This window comes from Pogona vitticeps, chromosome 1, assembly GCF_051106095.1.
Source record: "Pogona vitticeps strain Pit_001003342236 chromosome 1, PviZW2.1, whole genome shotgun sequence".
In the NCBI taxonomy this organism is placed as follows: Eukaryota; Metazoa; Chordata; class Lepidosauria; order Squamata; family Agamidae; genus Pogona; species Pogona vitticeps.
Window position 1 is genome coordinate 193,260,725 of NC_135783.1, and position 6,963 is coordinate 193,267,687.

The 6,963-nt window shown below is 46.5% G+C and overlaps 1 pseudogene; it reads left to right on the forward strand.

The window, feature by feature from the left end:
• Nucleotides 1-4,124: 4,124 nt before the first annotated feature.
• Nucleotides 4,125-4,243, forward strand: LOC140703310 (5S ribosomal RNA; annotated as a pseudogene).
• The last annotated feature ends 2,720 nt before the right edge of the window (nt 4,244-6,963 follow it).

The window sequence follows — 6,963 nt, forward strand, 5'->3', positions numbered from 1 at the left end:
AATTGATTCATCAATTCATCAAGAAAAAATGTAAATTCATTATTTGTGATTTTTTTTGACCTTGACAAATCACGAATCAAAACAAATTGCCATTTTTTCTGATTCATGCCCATCTGTAGCCACCTCTCTAAGTCTCAGTTAAAAAGGGAGATGTCAACAGATGTTTTCAGTAGACAGAATGGATGAGCAAGGAGCCTTGAAATATGTAGGTTGAGGGTGGGCAGTTTCTTCCCAAGAACTAGAGAACGGGCTGCTTAGGTAATGCCATTCATACCCACACACAGTTCCTTGTGGGAAGCAGTAGTGGGTGCATCTAGGGCTTGACCTCAGACCACATTGTAGGGACCCATGTCCCAGGAAGTCCCTGAATGATTACCCCAGGAGCAGGTGACAACTCTCAGTGGCAAACAGGCCTGACACCTTCACTTAGGTTACCACGAGCCTGTTGTAACCTAACCCAGTGGTTCTTAACCTTGGGTTACTCAGGTGTTTTTGAACTGCAACTCCCAGAAACCCCATCCAGCACAGCTGGTGGTGAAGGCTTCTGGGAGTTGCAGTCCAAAAACACCTGAGCAACCCAAGGTGACCTAACCCACTAAAGATGATTTAGGTGAGCTTAAAATGTGAAACCTAACACATTCTGGGTATTTCTTTTTATCATGGTTGTCAAACCTTTAAAAAAAAGAACTACTCTGCTTTTAAAATATTAGGAATATATTAAATATTAGGAATGACATGGAAGCAAGGAGATGAGAAATATTGCTGGTGTATTTCACGGGTGAAATAATTCGTATGGTTGTTTAAAAACCCCTCACACTCAATAAGATCATTACCATCAGCAGCTAAAATGGTTTGGAAATAGGACAGGGCCTGGGGCTCCATCAAAGCACAAGCTTGCTCCCAAGTTCAAGGGCCCAATCATTCTTTACAAGGGTCAAGGGAGAATCCAGGAATTCACCAAGGAAGCATACAGCTTCTTGAAAGCTGGGCCAGCGTCCTGCTGAGAGAATGCAAAGGCCTTCCTGAAATAACCCGAGACAGGGCTGCAGATGGCACGGGTATTGGCACAGTCGATTTTGTTCTGTCTGTGTTTGTTGCTCGGTAACTGAAGCTTACAGAAGCCTTCGGGGCTGGCGTGCGCAGAGCTTCTTACTCAGAATCTGGAGGGAGGAAGGGACCAGCTGTCCTTGGTCTGGCTGGTTGCATCAGACGGCCAGATCCCCTCCTGCTTTTGTTCACAGAGAGGACACCTCTGCCGTTCCTTATCAACCTTCAGGTTTCCAGGTGAACAGAGCCCCTCTCCCCTCAAATGCATCAGGAAGCCTCTAGGCCAGGGGTCTCAAACATGCGGCCCAGGGGCCATTTGCGGCCTGCCGGATGATAGTTTGTGGCCCCCGCCTTGCCTGCCCCCTCTGAAGTGCCCATGTGTCATCTACTGTCAAGAGTCAAAAAAAAGCCTTGCCTCGCTCGCCGGCTCTCTCCCAAGACAGCGCCTCTTACACCCTCTATCCAGAACTGCAGCCTGCCAGCCAGCCCGCCTGTCTGCTGGCTGGCAGGTTGCAGTATCAGCCCGGCCAGTGGCTGCCTCAGCGCCTGGCGGTGCTTCCTCCTCCTCTTCGTCCTGCTTCAGCTGCCTCGGCTCTGGAGGCTGCCTGGGCTCGCCTCACAGAGTTTGCTCCTCTGTCGTGCTGGGGGTAGCTGCTGCTGCTGAGTGAGCCTGTTTTTGAGGGGGGCTTCAGAGGAAGGTTGCCAGACCTCCGTGTGTGTGTGTTTGTGTGGGTGTCTGCACGCACACCTGTGCCCCCCACCACATTCTGTTTTATTTCGCAGGTACCAATGTGGGCTTTTCTCATTTGGCAAGGCGATTCTGTGAGGGTTTTAAAAAAAATTATGTCGTACCCTTCCCCCTGGCTAGGCGGCTGCTGGCGCTCCCTCCTTATCTGCTTCTTTGTCCTGCTGCTTCTGCTCATGGTGGTGGTGAAGAAGGAGCCGGAGGGGGTTGTGGCTGGCAATGAAGGCTTGCGCACTCCCCCTCCTCCTCAGAGCCCCAGCCGGGCTAAGGAAACTCCTGGGCGTCTTCCTCGGGTTCTTGCTCCACTTGGTTGGAAATCTGATGTGGCCCAGCCTCACCCAGACTCTGCCTCCAGCGGCCCCCAGGTAAATTGAGTTTGAGACCCCTGATCTAGGCTTTCCTCCGAGTAGGTTTGCCAAACCGCAGGGTACTCCTGGCTGAGGGGATTGTTATGCTTTTCTGGGTAGGGAGACCAATCTCAAGGCAAGTGATGCCCAGAGGAGGGGAAACTTAGATTTTTGTATCTGAGAGTGTGTTTTTTTTTTATAGCCTGCTCACCCTTTGGTACTCATGCCCTGATGGCGCCAGGACACAAAAGTGTTGGAAGATGTTGTGCTTAGCATCCTCCCAAGCCTTGTCTGCTCTGCTTCTGTGACGCCGCAAGGAGCCACTCACGTGTGACCACCTTCCCTATAATTTTTCAAGGCCCAACTCTCTTGACTTAGGTGTTGGCCCTGAAATCTCAGGGAATGGGAGACTGCTGCCGTGGCAACCCTGGATCAAAGACAGCCTTGGGAAAAGAAGGAGTGAAGACGACATCTCTATGTGGTGGAAAAGAGGTCGGTAACTGTTTAAGTTATGAGAGCCAAGTTACATGATTGTAAGGCATACAGCTAGCGTCATAGTAGAGGCCACCTGCTAAGGAGACCAGTGCCTCTTCCCTTCTCTTCCTCTCCATACTCCTCTGTACCACCCGTAAACCTCTCCAGAAGGTTTCTAAGGGCACTGAGGAGAGGAGTACGCTGGGAGACATGGCCTTGTCTCCCCTTCCATTTCCCTAGACAGAGGCATTTCCCTCTGCGGAACAACAACATGAGATCCTGAATTAATTCTCAGCCTTCATGCAGCACTTGCAACCATGTGCTCAAAGAGTTTCGGTTCACTACATACATTATGCCAAGGCTCTTCCAGATGGAGGGTTGGTTCTTCGTACAATGCCAGGATTGTCCCTGGCAGTGCCTGTCTTCTTCCTGACGGAAGAAGCTTGCTTCGACATGTTTGCTGACAACATTTTTGTCCTCTTCTGAAGTTCAGGTTTCATTTTTGCTTTGGTGTGTTTGAGGAGGTGGCATTTAGCCCTGTGATAAAGAAGCAATATTTAAACTTTGTTGCTGTTGAAGTTAAAAACAGTAAACGTACCCCCTTTGCTGTCCTTTTGTGTCCGAGAAACCAACTCACAACATCCTGACACTTCTCTCTTGCTTGCAGCCTGACGGCTGTGCCCGCAAGGAGACTGTGCTGGCTATTACCGGGACGAGCTGAATCTCAGCTGAAGACATTGCCGGGGTTGCTGCCACTGCTGCCCGCTTGTTGGTGACCCTTCCATGGCATCCAGCCACTTTGCATTGCCTCACCTTTAGCCTTCTCTTCAGTGCCACCAACCTACCCGCCTCCCTCTTTCTTCCTTGTTTTGTCACCATTTCTGCCTCAGTGCCTCTCTTAGGCCAGGCAGGAGCAGTACCAATTGGCCCACTCTTGTGTGGTTAAGCCCTAGTCCAAGCAAGCAGCTTGAGTGAGAATCGGAGAGGGCTTGCACTCCTTTGCAAGGAACAAATGGGGGTGGGAATGGGAAGAGGTCACCCCTGCCTGGAAATGAGCCCTCAGTCTCCTGACCCACACTCCTGTCAGGCAAGTTGTTACTGAAGAACAAAGAGGAAGCAAAGTCCTTTAGATAGAATCAGTGCCAGCTACTGGAACAAAACAAAACAAAAGGAGCCTCCCCCCCCCCCCCCAAATGATGACAATTCCTACTCAAATTCTCTCAAACAAGTGTTCTTCAGTATTTCTAAGAGCATGAGAAAAGCAATACTGAATGTGGTAAAAGGCTTGACCAGTCCAGTCCCGGGCCTGACCCTGGTCAAGCAGATGTCTGTAGAAAGCCCACAAGCAGGACATACGCACCAGAGTTTGGAAGTGTTGATTTTTTTTAATGACAGCTCCCATTGTTCCCAAGTGTGCATGGCCATATCCATGGTGAATTCTTGAAATAAGAGTCCAAAAAATGTAATGTGTCTGAGCTTTAAGGAGTACAATAGCAGCTCATAACTGGTAGGCCTACAGCTATACCACCCTGAACGTGCCCGATCTCATCTGATCTTGGAAGCTAAGCAGGGTCAGGCCTGGTTAGTACTTGGTTGGGAGACTGCCTGGCAATACCGGGTGCTGTAGTACTCATAACTGGTAGGCACAGATAGTTCAGGTTGGCAGCCAATTCCATCATTCTAGCACAGGTTGTGTCAGGAACCACTTTTGGTTTGCCCCAAGTAGGGTTGCCAGGGCTGAAATGTGAGACATTTGTGTTCAGGTTGCTGTATCAGGAAAAGGTGAGCAAGATTTGGGAAACGCCACCGCCACCCCTCAGCCACACACTTTGCACTACGGATACCAAGGTTTGTGCAACAAGAATGCTTGCAAGTCAAGATGGTGGTGCTCCACGCCCTTACTTGCTGCAAACAGTACAAGGTTCCTAGGGTTAGCACACCAAAAAGCCAGGAGTGTGTGGGATGGATCTAAAAGGGAGACAGAGAGGAATACACACTTAAAGACTTCATGCTGAGACAGCAAATTCTGGTGCCAGCTGGGAGTGGCAAAAGGTGAGTGCCCTGGGTTCAAAGCTACCTCACACACAGAAATCAAACCATTGCCTCCACTTGTGCTCCTCATTCTGTGATTTGGACAGGCATAGCAGTTTGCTGAGATTTTATCTGGTGGCCTTAGATCTGGCAGCCCTAATCCCAAATCTCTTATACAGCTCTTAAACCTATGAAGAAATACATATGCTGGAGAGAGGGAAATGGAAACTGTACATGAGAACTTGCCATTCAATGGATTTCCTGGAAGATCAAGTATGAGTAACATTCTGCACTCTGAACTTTTTTTAAAAAAAGGAATTTATCTAAAATTAAATGCTATATATATTTGTTTTATGTATTTTTAATTGGTACTACTGTGCAGCGATCTGCCAAGAAATAAACTTTTTAAAATAACAGATACCACTAGAGTCAGGATCCAGTTTGGTGAAGGCCAAAACATGCTTAGTCTACCGCATAAGATGCATAAGAGAAGTGGGAAGATTCCTGTGCTCTGGCAGAACCTGCTAATACAAAGATCTGCGACTCCCTCTTGTGACGGATTAGCTGCAAGTAAAAATGGATAAATGTTGTGGCCGGTGACAGCATACATTCCACAGCAGAACTTGGATGTAAAGAGACATAGTTCTCTGTAATAAGTTGTTTTTGAAAAGGTTGGGTGGGAGAGTGCTAAAGTTACATTTTGAGTTATCTTACAAGTGAAAATGAAATAACTTCTTTGGTGTAATGAGTACTCTTTTCTAGTTAGTTTAAAAGTTACTTTGAAGAGCATTTTATGATATTTTGGGACAGTTTTTCAAAATCTTTCTAAAAATTCTTTTGTCAAATCCTAAATTCTTCTACCTTTGAAAAAAATATAATGAAAAATAATGTGCAAGATAAGTTATTTTTTTAAAAAACAGTATAACGAGTAACAACACCAAATTACTTTTTGAATATTGTTGTTGTTGTTCAGTCATTTAGTTGTGTCCGACTCTTCGTGACCCCATGGACCAGAGCACGCCAGGTCCTCTGCCTTCCACGGCCTCCCAGAGTTGGGTCAAATTCATGTTGGTAGCTTCGATGACACTGTCCAGCCATCTTGTCCTCTGTCGTCTCCTTCTCCTCCTGCCTTCACACTTTCCCAACATCAGGGTCTTTTCCAGGGAGTCTTCTCTTCTCATGAGATGGCTGAAGTACTGGAGCCTCAGCTTCAGAGAGCTGTCCTTCAGTGAGCACTCAGGGTTGATTTCCTTCAGAATGGATAGTTTTGTTCTCCTTGTAGTCCAGGGGACTCTCAAGAGCACATGTACTAACAAGATTGAGTTACTTTTTAAATGCACTTTTCCAAGTTTTGTTCCAGAGAGCACCAGTGAGGTCTAGTGAAGAGTATTGGACAGTGACTGAGGACATCTGACCTCAGATCCCTACTTGCCTTTGAAATTCACTATATACAAGTACAGAGTCAGGGTCCTCTCTGTGTTTGCCTCCTGCTTAGTATGCATGCATAGCTTGGCTGGCTGGTTGGCTAGACATGGGGACAAATTTAAAAAATGAATTGTGATATTTGTGAAATATCGCTGATTCATGGGATATTCATCCGTTTGCATTTGTCAGGTCCGCAGACCCTGACAATATGAAGGGATGAATACTTCTCCATTTTTATTCATCCCTTTGTGCAGGCTGGCTGTGAGAATTGAAACCAGGGTTTGCCTTCCTGCAGCCAGCCTGCTTTTCAATGTCCTGCTGATCAGCTGTTTGGCAGGACATTGTGTTTTAATGAAAAATTGATGAATCTTCACTAATATTTGGTGCATTTTCAATTTGTCCATTCGTCAACTTTGATGAATGATAATTGTTCATAACTGCACATAATGCTGGCACACAGTTTTTTACAGAACCATTCCTGAAATGTACAGTTGTAATCATATTTATTCCACTCCCATTGCAAATCCAGTTTACTGTCAAAATTTACAGTCTTTCAGCTGTTTGCAATGAACAAATCAAGGAAAAACAATTGAAATTGCTCAACACAATGAATGTTTCATGTGCTTTCCTGCACATATACCATATGTTTCTAAGATGCTCACAAGTGCAAAGTAGTAGTGAGGGATAGTCAACACACCCACACTGTTCATTTCAACATTGGACATAGATGTGTATTATCTTTCTCTGTTAACCAAAAATCTGCATAGCACTGGTATGGAACACACTTGGCAGGAGACACAACGAGGAGAGAAATGGGACCAGTAGATCTACCCGTCCCTACATTATTTGCAGGTGTATCTGCAGAAAACCGAAACCACAGAATTCAAGTGCTCC